The 24,545-nt window shown below is 41.1% G+C and overlaps 1 protein-coding gene across 12 annotated transcripts in view; it reads right to left on the bottom strand.

Annotated features, from left to right (window-relative positions):
• Window positions 1-24,545, bottom strand: part of APBB2 (amyloid beta precursor protein binding family B member 2) — a 209,426-nt gene that overhangs the window by 129,689 nt on the left and 55,192 nt on the right. For all 12 annotated transcript variants that reach the window (XM_074822394.1, XM_074822400.1, XM_074822395.1 and 9 more), the window contains exon 2: window positions 5,103-5,199. The gene's annotated coding sequence lies outside the window, so the exon portion shown is untranslated. The remainder of the gene's footprint in view (window positions 1-5,102; window positions 5,200-24,545) is intronic.

A 24,545-nucleotide genomic window follows, 5' to 3' on the forward strand; every position in this document is an offset into this window, starting at 1 on the left:
CCTGAAGCAGTCAAAATCAGGAATGATTGAAAGCAGATGAACTACTTCTGAAGTATGATTCAGGATTTTAATTTCTACTACTTTTTTTCCTTAAAAAGCTCCTTTTTCTAGGTGCAGTTACCAAGCATGTGTCTGAATGTCTCAATTTGCCATAAATTGGACAACAGCTATAGCTCTAGCAACATAAGCAGTACCTTGCTGCTGAACTGAAGGACTAGTCTTATTTGTAGGAAGCGAGCCACTCATTTACATTTCTGACAAAACAATTCAGCCCTCTGGGGTTTTTTCGTTTGGTTTTTTTTTTTTTTTTTTTTAACCCACAGGGATATGAAGGAAAAATAAAATGAAAGTCATAAGGAACTCATATGGACAACAGTGTTGTAGTATCCAAATATTCTCCGTTGTTTCCAGTTTTGGCAGGTTTTATGGCAGAGCCATTTGATACAGAGAACTCACATACAGTACCTCTATTGACTAAACAGTTGTCCATCAGACATACAAAACTCCTCAGGATTTTTGTAAATAAAGAAATGTTGGAAAGAGTAATTTCTGCAGCACCACAGGAAAAAAATATTACTTTAAGATCAGTTAATGAAATAAGGAAATAAAATGCCAGCATTTTTTTATGTCTCTCTAGAAGGAAGCCACACAAACTACCTCTATAGCTCTCTAACAAAACTTCATGATCAATGTATCAGAGTCATACTGAAAACACTTCTAAAAAAGTTAACAAAGTAGTAATTACACTGAAAATTATATTGAAGTTTTTGTCAACGCACTTGTTTAGCCTCACATTCACTCAAAAATAATGGCTGCAAGAGACAACCAAATCATATAATGTAGGATTTGTAGTTATATTTAACTACAAGAGTATATGAAACCCATGTCTAGCATAGGGATATAAAACTTTGGCCAGCCTTCTTGGATGTTGAATGACGTACAGTCATGACCCACCCCGCATCTGAATCCAGCTTCATACTAGTGTCAGTCACCAAAATCACTTGCATAAGCAACAGAAGAGTAGTTGTGGGAGGCTCTAGCTCGGGCTCTTTGATTCTTTCCTCAAGGCTAATGATGACATGCATTTAGAATAATAAAAGCATGTTCCTGGGTACATACTTCCCTCTCCACTCACAACCCGTATTGTATTGACAACTGCTGCAATACAACGTAAATTGTTCCTAAGCTGACATGCCACATGCCATGTATTTTTGCAGCAATGCAGTGGAAAGGATTCTCAGCATCCAAAAAGAAAAATGTATTAATTGAGCCACAAGGCAAGACATGGTTCATTATCTGCAGTTATCACATAAGAGCTCCACCTCTCTTGATGGAAGAACTTATTCTTAGGAAAAAAACAATTTTTTTAATAATTAAACATCTGTCAGAATAATCAGAATAGAGTTTCATGTTGTCACTGACGCTTTCTAATCCTGAGCCATGAATAATCACATTACATATTGCAATACTCGATTAAAAAAGCAATTTTATTTAAGATTTTCTAAAATACTGTTAATTTCTACTTCATGGTAACATTTTCCATTTTTTGACAGATAAGATAAAACTTAAAGATAAGTTTATTGGGGAAAATAAACTACCAGCTCAAGACAAATGACCAGCTAAGATTCAATTATTTCTTTTCAGGTCTCTCCTCTCCACAACACCCTCCCCCAAGGCAAGAGCTGTGTCCTTGGTTTGCAAGGACAATTGCTATCAATATAGCATGAAATTTATTTCTTTTTGAAAGTATGATATACTAAGGTAGTAAAAAAGGCTGAACCATGTCCTACACTACCCAGTACTACATCTTCTGCTGTTACCAGTGGCAAAAGGTGATGAACAATGACAACACTGGGAGCAGAAGCACATTCACCTGCTGCAATTTGAGAAGTCCCCCCAGGGCTTCCTTCACAGCTTATTACTACAATTAACCAAATCAGGTACCAGAGAATTAGCCTGATTTTGTGAATAACATCTTTCACAAACAAGCAGCTATTCTTTCCAGTCCTAAGTGACAATAACACAGCAGGAACTTTCTGATAGCCTCTGCTGAGCCACAGGGAGGCTTGCAGCACACTACTGGGGTGCTACCACAGAGCTACTGCAACCATATTTGCCAAGCCACAAGTAGTACAGATGATCTCATGTGATTTCAGCACCAAAACAGGATGTGTTGAGGTCAGTTAGAATGGGATCCATTAAACTCATCTCCTACAGGCTCCCTACATGTGATACTTCGTATCACAGAATACATGTCTTTTGGGCCACAGTTGGACCTCTAGTTCAGGTTCAACCAACCTCATTGCTTTGTAGCCAAGAGTTTTAAATGACTCTTAATAAGAAACTGTTTAACTAAGGAGTGGTCACCAATACAAGTACACCCTGAGGTGAGAGCAACCATGGATTTTCTACTAGCCTATGAAACAAACCGTTGATTTTGGTTCAACCCCTAACAGAGAGGCACACACACTACAGAAATTATTGTCTCAGCAGAAATACTGGAACAGCCATGAACACGGAACTCTCTTGTTATTAGCAGTTGAGATCCCACTGGGGCATGGAGGAGGATGCTGGTGTGGCCTGAAGGACAACCTGAACTATTGCCGTGTCCACACAGAGTTTGTTCTTGGCATGCACTTCCTTCCACCTTTAAAATTTATTCTGTAGACATACTAAACATACAAGTGTTAATCCAGTGAAATCTGGAAAAGAATTAGTCTATGCTACAGCATCTGTGATCTCAGAGAGGATGTGGTGAGCACCAGCTCCACTGTGAGCATGACACCCATACCTTGTCTGCCAGGCTTGCTAAAAGACTATGAAAAGCAGCTATAGCTACTCATGTAGTTAAGCCCACACCAACTCCATTACCTCCAAAACCCACTGTTATCACAAAATGAGTAACCTTTCCTTATAATTAAAACTAGGATCTGGCAAGCTGTATCCTCTCTGAGCAGCTGGGGTGAGGAGTTCCAACTGCATTAAATACTGACTGAAGCGCTACTACCGTCAGCTTGGCATCAAAGCAGTTTGCCATGAGAATGCTGACTAAAGATTAGCAGGGATGGTCTCACAAAACTGCCTGCAAGACCCCTAGCTAATGCCAGGCCAATGGCTGCACCACGCCCTAGCTGAGTGCTTCCTGACAGTAAAACAGAGACCAGGCAAGCATCATGCAGCGAGCAATTCACCTAAAGATGATCTGATGGACAGGCCTTTGGGGAAATGGACATGGCTGCAAAGAGGAGTAAGAATGAATTAGGGTGACTGGTCCTGTTAAGGTGAAGGTCCTCAACCCAATTGCTTCTTCCCCAGGAAAAAGACTGGAATCTCCTTTAAGGGAAACTATGAGACCCCCTTACTGATACATAAAATGACTCAGGACAGCAAGAGGACTTACAGGCTCTTCTAGTGAAAGGGAGAAAACCAAGAGGGAAGAAAAGAAAAAAAAAGAAGAAAGAAAAAAAATGACATGAGGATGACCTAGTATGCAATACAAATTAATAATTTGCATGGCAACTCTATGTTTTGGAAAAATACTGCTCAGTTCCCATGTAAGAATTGAGGCTCTGTCAAGCAGGTATACAGACTAAAGAAAAACAACTTGGAAAGAAAAGTTGCATCATTAGCCCACTCTCCTGTGTATACCCACTAAGTCTGCTTGATTAACATACATGAAAAGCATGAAGACCAAGACTAACCCCAAACCCTTACATAAGCCCTTAAGAGCTGTCTTACTGCACTGGCTAAAACATTCGTGTCTCACGTAACTGAATACCATCATGACATTAGCCCTGAATACCATCATGACATTAGCCCTGGCTATAGTCCCATCATTCTTTCTGTGCAAAGACTGCTTTAATAAGAAATATCTCGCCTCACCAGAGTGTAGTTTTATTGGGGGGTGTGGGGGGAAACCTATAAGACCTCTGAAATTTTTCAGGATGAGAAGTCCTTTGTAAATAAGGAATTCTCTGGGAAAAGTAACATGCAGCATGAAAGATCATTTTCTAAATCAATGTTTCAGCTAAGTACTAGCATTTATCTCCTCTCTACATTTTAACTAACCAGCTAAAGAGGAAATTTACAGGATAACAGTTTGCAGCTGTGCACCCCACAAGTAAAGCAAGAACTTGAGGCATGCATAAGATTTGCTCAGTGGCTACAAGTCTGGCATACATCTGAAAGCTCTGCCAGCTCACCTTCAACAGTTAGGACTGTATAAAATAACACCCTTGTAAGGATCACATCAGGAAAAGGCCTGAAGAGTGCTGCTGCATTTCAGGAAGGTGGAACAGCAATCCTGATGGAAAAACTTCCTGCCTCTGGCAGCAAACAGTGCAGTTTCTCTGCCAGTACAACTGCTGGTATGGCACAGGCAAACCTACAGATGTGGTTTAGCCCAAGTCTTCCAGCTAACAGCGCTTTCTTTGTGGGCAGACAATGCCAGACCTCTCATACCTTATTTCTGAAGACAAGAAGCCCCACAACTTGCCAGGTACTAGGAAGTATGTCCTCAGCATGTAAGGTCACATGAGAAGGAAGGGAAAGCCACAGCGCAAGGCTGCTGGGGATCCTGCCACCAGATAATCCCTCTGCATAGGTGGCCTTAGCTGGTGCCACAAAGTAGCTGCTGCTGTGGGCCTCTCTCCCACTCCGAGGCCCACACAGAACCATTTGAACACATCACAGGAGACTGCACTTCTGCTGCACAGAACACTGAAATCCAACACGGATGTCTGCATTAACAGATAGTATTACTGACACCACAGAGGAACAGCACTACTATGAAACACCTTTGTTGCGTACAGCCTTTTCTCACATGAGGTGGCAGAGTACGTTGTAGTGTTTTGTCACACAAGTACACCCAGTCTGCAAGAATGAATAAACCAAGAACTGCTCCTGCTGGAGTACTAGAAGAACTGGAGCACTTTTTTAACAAACATCATGATAAACAATGTAAATACTGCAAATACAGGTAGCTCTGGTCTTTGTGCTGGCAGAAATCTGAGACACTTCAGTGTTTGAGATGTGGGACAAAAATAGTGCAGAAAGAGCCCCCTCACCCCAAAGGATCCCCGGACACAGACCAAGTTACTTACTCTCCCCAGCTCGCTGGTGGAAAGCCCGTACCAGAGCACCAAGTCCTGGAGCCCTGGGCACCAGCACCCTTTCAGGTTGCTGCAGAAATCAGGTAAGCTGCAAAACAAAAACAAGTCATATATTAGAGTTTTCGTTCATGAAGAGCCAAGGGATTAATGAAAACTAGTGAGTCCACAAAGGTACAGGTTACCAGGAACAAACCCACCCAGCTGCCCTCTGCAGCAGTGGGAGCCAGCAAGGCAGCAGGAGCCTGGGAATCAGACAAGCACAAGTGACTGAGTAACCCAAACAGCCACCTTCAGTTTAAATCCTTAAAAGCCATCTGCATTCAACTATGCACACGCAGGAGAAGTAAAAGCAGAACAGAGGATCCATATACTACAGTGCAGGGATCTTCCCAAACTGGGCATGTGTTGCAAGCTGCTGTCAGACAGCTCACGCATGTAAGAGACATGCTGCAAAGCATGCTTTAAATTCCCTCTCTCTGCACTGCATTACAGACCTGCGTTTTCCCCATGCACAAACACCGAATACCACAAAGAAAATTAATTTAGATGATAGGGATGACCCTTAAGTTAGAAAAAAGCAGCAAAAAGTTCTCACTAAACAGTATGTTCATAACCTGATTTAGAAAATAAACTGAAAAATCATCTCTTTAATTATGCTTGCATTCAGCAGACATCAAGTATATAATTTATTTTTGTGAAGTCTGCACCACAGTCATTTCCCAACCATTCTGCCCCCTGGTAAATGATTACATTAATGCTATGGGTTTTGGTACTGAAAAATATATTGGGATTGTTGCCACACAGTGACAGAAGTGAGGTTGTATCCCCATCAAAAGATACTCCATCTGCGGTGGCAGATCTGTCAGTCAAACTAGGGTTCTAGGATTCAAGGTATTATTCAACTTTATATTTGTTCTCCCATCTGGAGAAAATAAATATGCAAGACCAAAGATACAAATCTCATCTGTTGTAGAGCTTAACTTTTTTTTTTTCTTTGTTAAAGCAAAAGCTAGGCTAAATCAAGACAAATTATATTCCATTTTAAAGAGATTTATTTTTTCCTGTCCCTGTTCTAACAGAAATCCAAGGAAGTACTACGACAGAACAGATCATTTATGAGGGCTAAAAATGTTCTTGTTAAAAATCATATTTGTCATTTGGAAACTTGAAAATAGACCTTTCTATAAGCCAGATGAAAAATAATTTTAAAATACAAAGCTTTTTGAAGAAATCAAGAAAATATACTCATTTCAATAATGAAACAGCACTTTTTAAAAAACTCTTCAAGGGGGCAGGAAGAAAACAGAACAATGCCCATTAAACTTAATATTCTAACCCAATTTAGCAGGCACATTTGTGGACTTTTGTATCAGACAATCAGATTTCAGTATTCAAGAGAGGAAAAAAAAAAAGAGGGAGAGAAAGAAAACACACGTTGTGTCAAAACCTTCATACCAGTAAAGCCAAGAAACTAGAGATTTCCTTCTGTTTGACATTCACAGGTTTTACATAAACACAACTTTCTGGGTTAAGTGTTGAGACCCCAAGCTTCTACACAGACTGGGCATACATGCTAGCTTTTTTCCAAATAATTTTAAGGGGTTTCTTCCCAAGATAAACAAACAGATGCATCTGTCTGTGCTGGCACGGCCATTTTTATAATTAACTCTCTTCACCCTATATATGAAACCTAATTTGCTCTAAACCAAGCCCAGTGTTACTGCAACAGAAAGAGTAGTTAACTCAAAAAAATAGGCAACAGCTCAGAAAGCATTTTATGCCTGAAACAAGATAATTTTTCAGTCCAAACTAAGACAAGGTCAGCTGCCAGTTCTGAAATCAGAGGAAAGCCTGAAATACAACAGGTCTCAAAGGTAGGAATGACCAAGCTCTCCAACAAAACAGCAGATAGGAAATTGCAAAACAAAATTTCAGCAAGAGACATCTGACCTCAGATCCAAAGGGATATTAACACTGATGACATAAATTCCTGAAACTGTGCTACCACACACCCAACATTTTCTATTTCCCAGTTGAGAATCTTCCCTCCACCCTGCGTGTCTCCCTTTCCCTGCACCCTGCTGAACATGTCCACCTCTCCACCCACATTTTTACCATGTTGCCTGCCTTGAAAATTGGCAGACTTGAAAACAACTTGGGGATGAAGAGAGGAATTTTTTTTCTAACTGTTTATAAATCTTAGTATTTCAAAGAAAAGCTCAGCCAGCCAACAGTGGAGCAAACTCAGTCTCCCAGGCCTATGCAAGCTAGAATAATTCATTTAGGACTTTATTAAAAGCAGTACATTGGAAGGCAGATAGCATGCAAGCACTGATACCCTTCTTAGAAAATGAATTAGCAAATGTTTAACGCCCACAGATGACAAAGGAGGAACATACTGTTACAATTAATGACATAAACAACTGGCTGGTTGAGGTAATACTATGTGCAAGAGTAAAAAATTAAACAGTCCCTATTTCCTTCTTTTGCAAATATGGGGTGACAGTTACATATCCTTAAAGTGGGATCAGATATTCCTGAGTACTTGGATTTCCATGGACACAGACCTGTGATCCAGTCCTCAGCTAGCCTCAGAAACAACTGATCTCACAGGTGCCAGTATGCAACTTGATCTTGGGCACATCATGGAATTTCAGCTAGAAATAATAAAACCAAACAGGAAACACCAGTCAACAAGGAGAAAATCTGGGAGTTATTGCCCATGTTGAGATGCTAGAACAAAACTTACTTTTGTAGATGTCTCAAAAGAGAGACAGACATCTACCCAACAGAGACTTCCCACAGACTGGTAGCATCTAAACTCAGACCAAAGCTACTTTCTTGAGGTTTAGCACGAATTTATCGAGCTAGGAATCACTGCAGCTTTTTTCGTCCTGCTCCACTGCAGGCTGTGCTTGTGCCTGGTGGCTTCCTGCCAAGAGCTATGAAGGTTAGCAGGTTTGATAGCTCTCCTTTCCAACGTCCCTGCTCTTGGTAAGGAACTTTAAAGTTTAGGTTAAGTATAAATAGGCAGGTTTCCAACAGCCAAATTTCAATTGGAGTCATTCAGTACCAAAACAGGTTTTATACTTCAGTAACTCTTTTTTGCTGAAGCACACAATGTATAAATGGCATGTTCCTCAGCAATGGCATTGCATTTTTGTTCTCACCTTTAAATTAGAAAACAACCCTGCACCAGCAAGGTTCTCAGATGTTTCTGTTGACTTAAACTGAGCTACTTTGATTTAAACCCACTTAATCTAAAAAATGACACCAAAAAATAAAAATATTCACCAACTCTTCCCCCTTTCCTGCTGGGCAACTGCTTCTCAGATGGCCCCAGCAGAGAACAGCCAGCCTGGGCTTGGGGTGGCATGTCTCTCCAAGAAGAGCAACAGATAGGCTTCCACTTCTTCACCTCAAAAGCTTGTTTTATAGGAAAATAAACCCACCTATTTGCATCCAGGAGTACTATTTTAAGGATTACATCACTCTGGAACTCTCCTCCTGTATCCTTTATAGTGCCTGCAAACCTGCCTTTGCTGGGCAGGGTGGAAGGGTGTAAAAATCAGTGACATGCAAGTCGGCAGGGATCCAGTTGCTCTAGGAAAAATAACTATAGATTTCCTAATTCTTGTGCTTTTAGAATGGAAGCACAGTTATGACCTTATCCATGAGGTTGAGGATATTACATATGTGCAGTACTCATCATACAGAGATGACAGTTTTCACAGATGACTGGTGACAGTTTTCATACTGCAGTTTTCTCTAGGCACGCACAGACATGCAGGCACACTGCATTTACATTATCAGACTCGGGACTCTGCCTTAAATTGTCTTTTAAACAGGAATCACAGAATCTCACCTACCCCTCCATTAAAATTTCCACCTCTTCCTCCAATTTAAAAATAGAAGAAAGAAGTAGTCCAGCATAACATCAATAATTAATAAGTACAGCATGGTCATCTATTTTAGGGACAAGTTTTTCTCTCTCCTTCTAGAAAGCACATAACCTATTTCTAACTCTAGTCCATCAGACAGCCTGCTGGTGAGCCTCATGCAATCACCTGAAGAACCCAGGTGGCTGGGGTTTGTTTCCGAAAGGAAGAGAGAAGGAAGAGTTGAGTTTTGTTCTGAGGTTTCTAGAGACTTTAGTCTGGAAATAGTTCAAAGGAAAAAACAAAAACAAACCAACAAATTATGTTTTTCTTATGAAAAAAAATGAAACTGAAACCTGCCCGGTGTATTAACAAGTTCCACTTCAATCTGACAGACATGGAGGCCTCTCATAACATCATGATGGGTAAAAGACTCATTAAAGATGGGGTGGAGGAGAAGGCGGCTGTCACCACCTCAAGAATTCTCTGATGCTTTTAGCATCTGCCTTTCTTTGTCTGCATCCTACCTTCTTTGACAGCAATTTTTGGCAAATCCACAGAAGAAAGCATCATACACATTAAATCACTTGCTGCCCTAGAGGGCCAAAAGGAAGATAGCATCACTTAGATAGTATTTTACATTCCCAAATTCTTAAGGCACAATTTTTTGAAGGTCAAGAAGAAGCATTTATTTCACAGTTAGAGGCTAAAACACTGAAATGGGGGTGGGGGGCTGGTATGGGAGAGGAAGAGCTAAGAAACTTTCTTAATGCTAGTCTGGACCAAATCTGTGTTTTCATTTTATCAATCCTCCGCACCATCGCATTCAAATCATTTACACAACCTCCACATTGCCAGTGACTGCTCCCAAACACCAGGGTCTTAACTTCAGTTCCCTGGTTGCATGACTTACTCCTTTTCTCAAGCCTTACTGCTCACTGAGCTGTGCTGCACAGACACCAAAGCAGCAGAAAGCAAAGCACTGGGTTGACACTGAAGCAGAATTCACCTTCAGCCTTGGAGAGGCTGACATCTCCCACTGCACAGCACTGGCTCCAGCTCACCTGGTCCTGTCAGATTGTGCACCCCAAAAAAACCTGCTTCAACTCATGTTCAGCTTCTATTGTTACCTATAAATCATAATATCCTACCACTACAAACTTTTATGGAAATAACCTACCCTTATAGCCTGAGGGAGTTGGTATTTCCACTGGTGAGTAATTCAGCTTCCTAAGGGTGAACCAGCCAGCCAGGGCAAGGAGCTGTTCTGGAAAGACAGATGCTGTCCTGGTGTTAGGTCTTGGCACACATACATCCAGTGTCCAAAAGCCAATGGAAGAGGAAGAGAGCATAGAAACAACCTGAACACAGCTACCACACTCCAGGCCAGGTGGTTTGCAGTGCACTGAGTATCCCCCAGCAACACAACTAAGCCCTGTGTCCCCACTTTCTGTCTCTAAGCCCACCCCTTCTCTCCAGCTTTCAGCATCACTGCTGTCATGACTCACAACAAGAACCAGACAAGTAGCTGCTACTACAAAACTGTCTGAGCAAACATCTGGGCTGAGGCTGACAATTTCTGGGCTATTATGCCAAAAGCACAGAACAATTGACATAGGGGTACATATCTTGCTCAACAGCAACTCTTCAAGCACAGTCTGAGTACCACCTCAGCATGTTTTCCTCCCAAAGGAAGGCAGTTAAGCCATATTTTGTGTTTGCTCATCCCTCCTGACCCAAGCTTTAGAGCTCAAAAAAGCCCAACGCATGATCTGCTGTTAGCACTTCAGCAGCGAAACAAGTCTGCTTTGAAAAAGAATAAAAAAAAAAAATTAAAAGTGGAAAGAAACTTGAATCAGTATTTGAAAACAAAGCAGCCTGGAATTTCTCTCAAAAAATTCTTATTCTTAGCACAATGGGGTGCAACTTAGCTAGCTGAACAATTTTCCAAATACATGTTAAGAATAAAACTTACTTTCACACAGGCATCAAATTTTAAGGAAGGAATTGAAAGCCTGGGAATTCATGCTGATATATGACAGGGACCAACCGTGAGGGTTAGAAGCAAATAAAGATGCTCATTCACAAGCTGTCCGAGAGGAAAACATCTCCAAATGATTTGACTTCTTAGCAGACATACCATACTTTAGACCAGGTTTTATCTATCACTTAGAGAAAGACCTGTGGGTGATGAGTATTCAGGTCACACACACCTTTTCTGCAGCAACCCACAGCACAACTATTCATGTGATAAACACCCACCTCACAGTAGAAGCCAGTGGCAATGAATAATGCAGGAGATCCAGTCACTCTACCACATATCATACCCATGGGATATGGAGGCAGCATTTTAGCTTAAGTCATCCTTCCTCCTTCAGGGCGCAAGCATGTTCTTTAGTTATTCTCTCTCCACCTCCTGTTCTGCACATACATTAACAGGTCAAACCCAGCAAAACAGGAGGAGTTGTTGCAGAAGAAATAGGGACACAAACAGAGATGCAATACACCCTCTCACAAGATGATGTTAAAATATTACATCATCTGCTCAAGAGCTCCACAAACCAGAGACAGAATTTTCCCAACAAGTTGTCCTTTGTTCACATCTCCCAAGGGATGTACTTTGCCACCATTAAGACAGTAATTTCACAAAGCATTAGTTAAAAACCAGGATAAATTAAAACGGAGCCACACTCAGCCTTAGCTTGTAACCCTGCCTGAATGAAGGCAGGTTATTAAAAGCGCACTGCAAAACTGAAGTGAAATCTGAATTTGTGAGCCAGCTCCTTTTTAAAAAGGCATTATTATCTGTGCTCCAAGTACAAACTCTCCCAGTAACTGACTTCGTTATTCATTCCTATTCTGAATACTATTATCACTGTATAATTCTCCCCAACCCCTCTCGATATTCCCAATACTTTCCAGCTTATGCTGCACACAACAGGGTGCTCCATCTTAGAGCATCCTTGATACCTCCCATGCCAGGGCAAGGCACTGAGCTTGCGGCATCGGCATCGTAGGACAAGGCAGTCAGCAATGCCAGCTTGGCTCCTCTGGCACTCTCTGCCTTTCAGCATTCTGCTTAGACAACCACTCTGCCAGCACTGCTGGCCTTCACGCAGCTTTCACATTAGCCTGGGCATCCACTCACTCTGCAGATTTATTATGTCATTCGAAGGGTGTCTTTGTCTCGCATCTGCGTTGTTTCACACTATTTCTTTTACATGATTTTCATATATACAAGAAAATCTATACCGGAAAAGTTGTCCAGCAGGAGACCAAATTGCATTCATTAAAACTCAGGCAGACTCTCAGACTGCACACTTAAAATCAGTGCACTAAAAAAAAGACAGAATAAAAGAGCCTCCAGTTTTAGTCATAATCAATTTTAATGATGCTGTTACAAGATCTGATAATTTCAGCTTCAAAGCCAGTGAAAAGACAATGAAGAACCTTTAACTTAGGCAATGTGTACTAACAGAAATCATACTGATTCTGCACACCAGGACAATATATTCAAAACTTTTTGCACAATAGGTGCTTAGCTGTAAAAAGGGATCATCTCCTCTAAATTACAAGGCTCTGTCATTCTGGTTTAGGGAGGGGGGGAGGGAGGAATAAGGTTAAAAAACATTTACACTACATTTTTTTCCCCACATGATAAGATCTTGTACAAGCCTATGAAAGGTCTGGAATAGATCATTACATACGTGCTCAGCAGAATTAAGGCAGAACCACTGTTAGAAGTAACTATCAGACCTGTCCCATCTCCAGCACCTGAAATATAACAATTGTTGTGGCCTGGGTTTTTTTTTTTGGTTTGGGTTTTTTTGTTGTTTTGTTTTGGTGGGGTTTTTTTTAACAAAACAGGGTCAGCAAGTACTTGGAATATTTCTTGCTCAGAATAGCTGGTGGTTAATAAAAGAAAAAAATCTTTATTTAGCTTATTCCTTTATTAATCATCTTTGCTGGTTAGCTGACTCACCATCTAGGGTTGATCTCTTAAGGAAGTAAATCATGAAAAAATATGGTACCTGTGGTTTCACAATTCTCACTGAGAAAGATATTTAGATCAATTTTTTTTAAAATCCAACTTGAGGCCACTGGTAGAAGAGATCCTGCAATTTCTTCTGAGAAAATTAACTATTCTAGCAACAACAGGAAAAAATATGCTTTCCACAGAAGAGAAGATAGAAGATACAAAATCATCAGCTACAGAAGGGTCATGAGAACCACTTCCTGAAGAGCAAACTCCAAGGATGGCTGTCAGATGACAAGAGACTTGGTACTTATATGCCAGAGATGTTACTCCTATATCGTATATTTGCTTCCTGCATGGATCAATGACTTCCCATTGTTCTTAGTATGACCTCTGACTTCAGAACAGCATTGAGTACATCTTTGCCTTAAGTTATACAAATAGCTTTCCTTAACCATCATATAAGCTTCAGAAGTTTATTCCCCTAAATTTATCCATATTCTATCCTGCAACACACAAGCATATTCTTAAATAATCTGAAAAGCCCTTTCCGACAATTGCAGACAAAACATCACATACAAAGAACTACATGCTGTAGGCCTGCACGACTGCACTCAGCATTTCTACTTTCTAAAAAAAAAAAAAAAAAAAAAAAAAAAAGGCATTTCTCAGCAATGACTTCTGCTCATGTATGATTACACAGCCAAGAAATATAATACATTTTCACAAGTCCAATGTGGCAATTATTCATGACATTTTTAAAAATCCAATATTTTAATTTATTAAAAATATAAATGAAGTTGCTTGATTAGGAAGCTCTTTCAAAAGACAATCACTTAAAAATTGTTTTATTTAACAAAGTAACAATAAGGCTGCAGATTAATAACTATATTGCTATGCCTCAAATACGTTATTTAGGTTCTTTCCAAGTTCTCCATTCCTAAGGTTTTATGACCTAGATTTTTATTAGCAAGTGTTGTGCTTGTTTTTTTTAAATAAGCTCATGCACATACACACAAGAGGCAGCTATGTCTGTATTAAATCAAAAAGCTTCAAAATTAATTTCTTCTTGAATTGAAAGGAAATTTTCCTACAGGACGTCACACATACTTAATTACACTGCCAAATGGTTATATTTACACTTCATGTCAATACCAAAAAGTCAAACTACAGAAATTGATATGTTGCAGCAATATTGCCCAGTCTTCAGTAAAATACGCTGTACGTGCTACTACCACTTTCATTAAAACACAGGAAATACCATCTCAGAACAGACCTGACAGCAGCTATTACCAGATGCTCCAAAAGGAAGCAACAAAATTCACCTTAATAACGTTCCCTCACCCTAACTCATTTACATCCCTATCATTTCTGGCTATGAACTAAAACCTCCTCCCATCCCCTTGTTTTAACTAAGGCCTCAATTCCAGAGAATTACATTGAATTTTTTCCCTCAGTACACTGAATTTTTTCCAATTCATGCAGAACCATACGCACCAATAAGAAACCAGCGTGCATCATACATAACCACAGCAAGAGGGATCTCATCTCTCAATGCTGTGCTCCCAAATTGAATTTAACACAAAATAAGACTCTTTTTTCCAAATAAATGATTGCCCTGGATGCTCACTGCAAGTGCTTTGTCCTAGCCAACACACCCACTTTTGCTGTACCAAGAATGTCAGCTATGTTTAGCATTTTGCTTGGAGGTACTGCAGGAATCTAGGGTCAGCAGTAGCCACAGGCGGTCAAATTTACTCAAAACAGTTAAGTTAATCAATACAGCAAAAAAAGAAATGTAACCTCTTCAACAGAGACTGCAGGGCTTGATAGCTTCTTAGATGAGCACTGATAATGACTAGAAGCATGAAAGCAATGCAGGCTTGGACAGGAAAGTTTGAGAGTTGTCTGTGTATTGATCCTCTCCGGCTAAACTGTGACAAAAGATGCAAAGTATTATGAAACTAAAAATTGAAAAGAAGGTGCTCTACAACAAGCAGCAAAGCATGTCATAGACAGAACAAACTAAACTGGACTACTCATGGAGAGGTCTCAAGGAAGCCTCCAGTAAATCAATGGGAATTGGGTCACTAATTTCACCGAACCCAGATTGAGGTCCGTGCCACAATTGAAAAATAAAATTCAAAACTCTTTTGGAGCTTACAAGTATTTTTCCTCACACATGCCACTTCCAAGAGGTCTCAGAGCCTGTTAGAGTACAAGCGTAGAGTTACAGTTATAGGAACAAAATCACCGACCAGTCACACCAAGGTTGAACACAGATGGCTGAAGTGGGATCACCTAAAAGTCAAAACATTAAAAATCTCTACTGGCCCCTTCAAAACCTAAACGGTGCCAGAAGTTGCTAGAAAGCAGTATGAGAAGTGAGCACATACAATCTCAGCTTAAGTCCACAGAATCCAAGATCCCACTGTTTCCAGTTTACCTACCTACCTATCTAGGAAGCTGGCTGTGCTTGGAGGTACTGGGAGAGAACCACTGGCTCCAAGACTCCCTGTTAGAGATGTAAGTGTGAGTGTGTATGTGGATATACATATGTATAAGTATGCATGTGGATGGACACAGGCACAGATTTTAGATGCCTGCAAGGCCAGCCAACTTGGAGTCTTCATTTAAAATCAAATTATTCCCATAGTCAAAAGCAACAGTGAAATTTAGTATTGCTACATTGTAGAAATTTATTATTGCTACAGTATAAACTCAAAATATGCATAAGCAAGAGCTGGAACTGTCTTTAACTTCATGCAGGCAGAACTTAAATGGAATACAGAGTCCTGGACTCAACAAGTTAAGCTCTGAGTATGAACAAGCAGCGCTTTCCTCAGCTTAAGGAATCATTTCACGTGCATTCAGCTGCAGAAAGTAAAAGTCAAAGTGGCTGTTCCACAGCCCGCAGAGTGAAATGCTTCATGTAATGGTACAGTTTTACATCTATACTGATCTAAGTCAACTGTCCCTTTCAGCAGCTGTTGGCCTTTAGACTGGCTTAGTCACCTCATCACAGTGACACAGTCACAAGGATGCATCTTCTTTGAGGGGTTAGTTTTCAGCTGGGTCTTCAAGTTGATCAGCTTGGACAGGGGGGCCACAAGGGTGCCAGAGAGGAGGAAAAGGCTTGTTGTAATAGCTTCATAGAATGGTTTGGGTTGGAAGGGACCTTAAAAATCATTTTGTTCCAACTCCCCTGCCATGGGCAGGGACACCTTCCACTAGACCAGGTTGCTCAAAGCCCCGTCAACCTGGCCTAGTACACTTCAAGGGAGGGGGCAGCCACCACTTTTCTAGGCAACCTGTTCCAGTGACTCACCACCCTCATAGTAATGAATTTCTTCTTTATACATATCTAAATCTACCCTCTTTCAGTTTAAAGCCATTACCCCTTGTCCTATCACTACATGCCCTTGTAAAAAGTCCCCCTCTACCTTTCTTGTAGGTCCCCTTTAGGCCACTATAAGGTCTCCTCAGTGCCTTCCCTTGTCCGGGCTGAACAACCCCAACTTTCTCATCCTGAAGAAGATGGACAGACACCCTTTAACAGTTGCTGTTGGCAACAGCTTTTAAAAAATTAATTTTGGAGCAGTCCAAAGTGCTGTGAAACCTTGCCCATAATCTTTCACCACACCTTTAAACTTCATTGAAAGATGTCACATCTGGCAAATGCGACAGGCCAGGAGCACTGCCAGCACTAATGACTCAGATGACACACATAACCTCACCAGTGTGCTCGACTCTTATCCTGCCCATTCTGTGTTTTCAGTGTTTGTTTAAAAATAGCAGGGAGGGGGGAATCTCATTGGGGTCATATCTGAAGCTTACAGAAATCCACACATGGATGGATTCATATAAATTTCAGATGGGAGCCTGATCTAATTTCAGCACAAATACGTCCTACTCCTCCTTCTTTTAATGTTCAGAAGGAGGATGAAGTAGCTGATACAGGGACAGCCCTACTCAATCCTTGCCACCTGGGAAAGGAAGGGAAGGGTGGCTCCAACATTGGTCAAGCAAAACCCCCTGCAAAGGATCTAGAAGTATCTGGCATACACTGCCCATAGTAACAAACATTTTTAAAGAGATGCCTTTTGTCAGAAACATCAGCCAGACTGGGCAATACTCAGAAGCCCCAGTTGCTAATGCAGATGCAGGAGGCGGAGCACAACAAGCAACAATGGGGTTTCACTTAGAGAAACATCACAAAAGTCCCTATACACTGAATACCTGGTCAGAGGAGTATTTACCTGACAAAGAGATGCCAGTGCTCCTGCAAGTGGGACAGTTTATGCGATAGTCGCAACAGTATTACAGTAAAAATAAAGCTTGAGAAAGCACCAACACTATAGTTCAAAGGCAGCTGAGGAATAGAAAATGTAACAGAAACCAGGAAGGTGTTCTACATCTCTTCCTAAGGGAAACAGTGCCACAGGCAAAGGTACTTTCAGTTACAGTAACTTAAGTATGGTCTTAAATCAATGGAGAATGCTTTGGTGTAAAGTGAGGGGAAAACCTTGTTTGTAGCAGTGATTAGCAGACAAAACCTGTTCCCAGTGAAATCAGTGGGGCTAGGATTCTGCACCCCATCTCTGTAATTAACACCAGTGTTTTTTTAATATTCCTTTTCAATTACATATACATTTGGTCAAGTCTTTTATCAAATCTTTAGAGAAATCAATGCATTAAATAATTTTTTAAAAAACACCACACACCTTCCATATAATATACCAAGACAGATATGTGTTTTAAAAGCCTGATGTGAGAGGACGTCTTATAATTCTTACTGCTAGTTGGCATCTCCCACCTGATCTCCTGGGGTATGTATTACTGATCATCCTTCCAATTAATCCTGTTTCTATCTGTACTTCTAACAAGCAGCTCATGAAGTCACCTAAAGATAGTTTGCTAAGAGAAATAAAAAAATCAAATCTCTTTCTAGTTAGCAAAAAAATACCCATAATTAGTATAGCGCAGGCATACTGCTGTATATTTAAACCTTAACGCAGAGGATTATTAAAAAACCCAGTTACTCCCATTCAGCAAGTATTTCTAAGAGACCAGCTTTGTTGCTCATCTTTTTGCAAGATCACCCTATCAAACCAGCAGAAAATACGTAATACTTTTAAAAGCTCACCATACTCAATGAAATACTACTCTAGAAGATAAAGTCCCAGTTAGGGATACCTGTATGCAAAATGTGCACTGCAGAAGTCTTTGACTGGCAGCAGGTCACTAGATTACGAACTACATCCTTCTTTGTTGGTCATCATACAGGCACATGAAGAGTTATGTTTAAACTTAACACAATCCTAATGTGGCTGGTACAGTCAGCAAAAACAGAACTTTCAAACCTAACAGCATGGGGTAGCTAAGTTATGGCAACAACAAGTTATCTGACTGTGGCACTGCATTTGCTGAGAACAGGGTAGTCTACCTCACACCTAGCAAAGATTGGACACACAACCTGAAGAGGCACTTCCAGAAGGCTGACAGACCAAAAAGCAGCAGCAGCTTCTCTTCCCAGTTCTGTATAAGAAACCAGTGACAAGGAAGAGGAGAAAGTTAAAAATCCACAAGCAGTTGTCACCTTTTTCACAAGAAGGCTTTCAAAAATCCTGTAAAGCCCAAAAAAATCTATTACTGGGCTAGTTCTGTGAATCCTGACAACCAGGAAAGGAAGTGACTGTGCTTTGTATAAGCCAAGCAAAGATCTGTGTTATGATGGCTTAAATAAAACATAACCCAAGAGAGGAAATATATGTTACCCGAGTCATCTGGCACATTTCCCCTGTCTCGGGTGCGACGGACACCAACCCTCCCAGACTGGGGACAGCGTTTCCTTACCAGTGTCATGTCCACTTCCCTCTTGGTAAAGAATACTTCTAAGTAATTTCATTTCTGCCATGTATATTCTGATGGCTTATTTGTAATTGCTTATGTTTCTCAAAAACAAAGAGGCTATCACGTAAAAAAAAAATTACCCCTAAACCATCTTCTCACTCCGCTAATTTTGGGACAGATCAATGCTGACATTAAAACAGGCAAGAAGACTTCTGAAGGGATACCTTTTAAAGAAGACAACAATCCTCTTTTCCTTCAAATTAGAGTGTTTTTTTCCAAAGCCAGGTCACTGTGCTGGGTTGACCTTGGCTGGATGCCAGGTGTCCACCAAGCTGCTCTATCACTCCACTCCTCAACTAAACAGGGCAGAGAAAATACAAAGAAAGGCTCGTGGGTCAAGATAAGAACAGGGAGAGATCATCCAGCAATTACTGTCACAAGCAAAACAGACTTGACTTGGGGAAAATGAATTTCATTTATTGCCAATCAAATCAGAGTAGGGTAATGAGAAATAAAACCAAATCTTAAAACACCTTCCCACCCACCCCTTCCTTCTTCCCAGGCTCAACTTCACTCCCGATTTCTCTACCTCTTACTCTTGAGCAGTGCAGAGGGATGGGGAATGGGGGTTGCAGTCAGTTCACACATTGTCTCAGTCACCCCTTCCTCCTCACACTCTTCCCTTCCTCCAGCGTGGAGTCCCTCCCACAGGAGACAGTCCTGCACAAACTTCTCCAACATGAGTTGGAGCCCACAGACTATGGTTTGTCATGAACTGCTCCAGCTTGGGCCCTTTCTACAGGGTGCAGTCCTTCAGGAACAGACTACTCCAGCGTGGGTCCCCCACTGGGTCTCAAGTCCTGTTCCAGCCTGGGCTCCTCTCTCCACAGGTCCACAGGTCCTGCCAGGAGCCTGCTCAGCACTGGCTCTTCACAGGGTCACAGTCTCCTTCAAGGCACATCCCCCTGCTCTGGCATAGGGTCCTCCCCGGGCCGCAGGTGGAGATCTGCTCCACTGTTAACCCCCACGGGCTGCAGGGCACAGCCTGCCTCACCATGGGCTGCACCACGGGCTGCAGGGGAATCTGCTCCGGTGCCTGGAGCACCTCCTCCCCCTTCTTCTTTGTTGACCTGGGTGTCTTCAGAGTTGTTTCTCTTGCATATTCTCACTCCTCTCTCCTCTGCAGTTGTCATTGTGCAGGTTTTTTCCCCCCTTCTTAAATGCGTTATCACAGAGAAGCTACCACTGTCGCTGATGGGCTCGGCCTTCACCAGCAGTGGGTCCATCTTGGAGCCGGCTGGCATCGGCTCTATTGGACACAGGGGAAGCTTCTAGCAGCTTTTCTCAGAAGCCACCCGTGTAGCCCCCCCACTACCAAAACCTTGCCATGCAAACACAATACAGCCACAGAAGCCCGTTAGACTGAGGTGCTGCCAGGCCTCCCCACTAGCCCAGGCTGCGGCCAGTGCCACACTAGCTTTCTTCTCTTTCTGAACTCCAGCACCATTCAACAAGTTACAAGCCAAGTTGTGCTTATACTGTGGACAAGTCTAACCAACTACTTCAAAACTTTATAGAGTTTAACCTACACATCACAGTGAAACAGAAGGCATCTGCCTGTAAATACAAATACACAGTGTAGAAGTCTGCCTTTTCCAAACATATGTTGCATTTTCTCTCCAGCTGTGAAGCAAGGTCTGGTTTTAAATAGTGACTTAAAATTCTGTTTTTTCATTTTAAAAGTACAACTGTTGCTTTGAAATTAACCTCAATTTTCTGATGCACGAAACATGACCAATGATATAATTTAACCCAATGTAGAGAAAGCCTATCTTTGACTGATGAAGATACAAGGAACCATAAAAGTTTAAAATACTGTACTGCCTTCACATATTTAAAACAAATGCAATCCCTTTAAAAAAAGCTGCTGAAAACACTTTTCTTCCAATTTGTCTGTAACACAAGCAATTTACTAAAGTAACAACTAGAAACTAAATATAAAGAAATCATATCGCACATCTTTTGACTGCAGACCTTCCCCATGACACAGAACGTAGCTTATTCACCCGTATGTAAATACAATAGGCCCCTGTTCAGAGAAAAGGTGGAAGTCAAGTTTTGTGCAAAAAGAAAAAAAGTGATGGTGGTTAGTGGAGGTAATGAAACATAAGAACAGTGATTACAGTTGGAAAAACAACAGACACTAGAGAGGTTTTAAACAAGTGATTTTATTTCACCTGCTGATAGTGCTAAAAGATCAGATTCTTCTTCTGCACTTAAAACTTGTTTCTCAAGACTCCATCTCTTCTTCAGTGATGCGGTTTAGCAAGGATAACATTTCCCTTATTTGCACAGTAAGAGAGCACACCTGGAATGCCAATAAACCTCAGACTTCCTTAGGCTGAATCACCCTCTCAAGTACCATGAAAGGTAAATACCTGCAACCATGCAGCTGTGTGAGGTGTATTCCTATTAGTTAGCTACACCTTACCTAATACTTACAGGCATCAGTTTTTTTTTTTTTTACGTATCAGTTGAACCAGCATCACTTATGAGATTTCTTTAAATATTAAGCTAATGAAAAATCACAGCTGAGGCTAAACACAGAGTAACAGCTCAGAGAATTGAAGATCAAGGATTTTATTTTACTACTAAAATGCCCTGCCCAAATTGCTTAAGCTCACTGTAGGATGGTTTATCAACATACTAAAAACCACAACCACCACAATAGCACCCATGGCTTCTTGACAGGTGTGTTAAAACAACCTGGAAGAGAGAATCTGTAATATCCTTTACAAGTATATTAATAACTTGTTTTGACACTGCTTAGAGACCCTCCCTTGAGGTATATCCTGTGCACAAAACAGACTCGGGAGTTTTCCTCTCCACAATTTCCAAACCAGAGAACCATAGCAAGGTGTAAGAAAGTGATAAACCAGTAAACAAGATTCGGTAAGAGCCATACAAAACCGAAGCCAACTATTACTCACAAATAGGAATATCTCAACAGTCAGAGAAGACTCAGACTAACCATTCTTACACCCAAAGCCCCTGCAAGATAAGATGGATTTTCAGGAATTCAGCCAAACCTGCCCACACGAGGCAAGCAAGATGAGTGAAGAGCCTACTGTCACCTACTGCTATAATGCAGCTTGCTGCCTAGAATCACACATATTCTGATACTCTTAACTCCTAATTTCCAGGACAGGAGAAGCCTGCTGAAAGTCTGCAAAACATCTCCAGAGCCACTGATGAAAGGTAATATGCAAGTACACATTATCATCAGTAAACCTAAGCTATACTGTTATTTTGTGCTTTTATGGTTTCCTTCATTTCAGATAAAAGGAACTTTATAACCAAAAAAAAAAAAGCAGCTATATAAAGATTAGGTGATAAATGGAGCAGCAATTTATGCTAGCTAATAACAAGACAAATCTATTGTATCAGTTTAATGTTCCGAGGGATAAGAATAAACATGTAATAAATACGGACATTTGAGTGAAGCACAAAACTTATGTTAGGACTAATCTTAACTCATAGAAAACATAAAGGCCTATAAATGGTCCTGACCCAATAGCATTCTTCTAAAGCAATCTGTTTAGTTACTCTGTTTGGTGGAACACAACTGTGAACAATGATAAACCTGAGACTGAACAATTTACAAACTATAGGATAATGTGTATATCTGAGCCCATGACTGGAACATGTAAGGAGCTATCGCTTTCCTAACAGCTGGTCTTTCAAGTAACTACTGCACCAGCTCACTAGTGATCAACACTGCAATCCAGTGAAGCAATTTCCAACAGCAAGATATTGCAAAACAGGGTAGCTTTAATCCTCACTCATTTCACTACACTATGGGTGAGTTGTGAGTAAACATGGAGCAAATTAAGTCAGCTTCCTGTTTTAGATCAAGAAAAACAGCTCAAGGCTGATCAATTGTTAAGGCATCGTGAATCACAGTTTTCCCTTAGCAATTGCAGGAGATGATGCTCAGTGTCTTACAGGATATAACCAGATCCTTACAGGACAATATCTACAACAACTAAATAACATTATCAGAATGCATCTACTTATACATGCTTTTCCAAAACATCTAACACTGATGCAAAGTTCCATTAAAGAATAAATCTTTTGTGGTGAAAGGGAGAGACCTGAGCTCATGCACAACATCTTAGCCCTCCCCAGAGATGCTGCTGCTGCAGTGTATGGAACTGCAAGTGCCAGCTGTCAGAATAGCTGTCAAACACAATGACTGATTTAAACCTGATACCAGCTGCAGCAGTCTTCCACAGCACAAAATCTTCATACTGCTGAAGCTTACATTAGAGAAGTATTAGAAACATTTATTCTCAAAGTTCATTCACATCTTGCAGCACTTTATTTTCTGACCGATTACTAGTGTAGTATATATCTGATGTCTGCAAAACTCAAGGCCAAACTGGTGTCAAATGTTCTTAAACTGGCAGTGGCACATAACTGCTGCAATTTGAAATGAACAAGGAAACTGCACTATGTAATCAACAGGATAATTAGCGTATATTTATTTTGTCAGAGGAAGACAAACAGGGTGAGTAAAAAAGGCTCAGGAGCCACTCTGCTGCTGGAGGAAATGCCAGGTTCTGTACAGGCAAGAGGCAATTTCTCACAGTACTATTTCTTGTGAGCATGCAACAAAGGTCAGCCTCCTCCTCATCACACCTGAAAGGAAACCCAAAGGACTAACACCTCCGGGAATTCACACCCACAACACAGGCATAAAATAAGCAACAAGAATACCAGCCGATCAGGAGCACAGACCAGAAACAGCAGCATACAGCATGATACTAAGGATTCAAGAGTAGAATGTTGCATTTTTACCTACTATGAAGTGCTGAATGGAGATGAATACCTACTGTATTTCAATGCCCGTCTTCAATTTGGGCAATTCCAGTGTGCAAGAGCCCTGACAGATCATCTCTCCCCTATCCCAAGAAACTTCTGATGCTTCTGAAAAAGTAAAACCCAATGCACCCAAAATCTGACACCACTGTGACCACTGAAACAACAGAACTGTTTAAGTTTTGTTTCTCTGCAGCAGGTCCTTCTCGTCTTTCATAAGAAATAATTTAATTTGGATTTGCAGAGTACTTCTGTTCAGGGGGGTTCCCACTCACCTGGTGGGCTTAGCACACCCTGAGCCTCCCAGACTGTATGGGGGCTAAGGTGAGGTTTCTCACACCTCCTGACCTTCCTGTGCCCATTCCGGCACCCATTTAATTGGGCAGGGAGCCTGCACAGGGAACACACAGGAGGCAAAGGGAGCAGGATGAACCCAGACAGTGTATTTAACTCCCAGTGACTGATATAAAAAAGCTGATAAAAACTCCAGAGCTGGCTGAAACAGGGGGGCAGGGCCACATCACACAACATGTGAAAAAACAGCCAAACAAACAAAAAGGAATAAGGATACTTCCAGAAGTCAGTCACTGGCTTAGCTGTAATATTAATTTTCATTCTACTCAAAGTCATTTGGCTAAAAGGATGCTCTTCAGTCTGTGAGAACTCCTCTCCCAGAAAACCTTCTGTACTCATCCTCTCACAGTTTCAGTTGCAACTGAAGCAATCCAGTTGAAGCTCTTATTTCTGCAGTCCTCAAAACTGAACAGCTTACACACCTACATGCAGATCTTAAAACCAAGGGCTGCAAAGTTTGGTGATTTCACTTGACACTCCAAGTTATGATAA

This window comes from Strix aluco, chromosome 4, assembly GCF_031877795.1.
Source record: "Strix aluco isolate bStrAlu1 chromosome 4, bStrAlu1.hap1, whole genome shotgun sequence".
Taxonomy (NCBI): domain Eukaryota; kingdom Metazoa; phylum Chordata; class Aves; order Strigiformes; family Strigidae; genus Strix; species Strix aluco.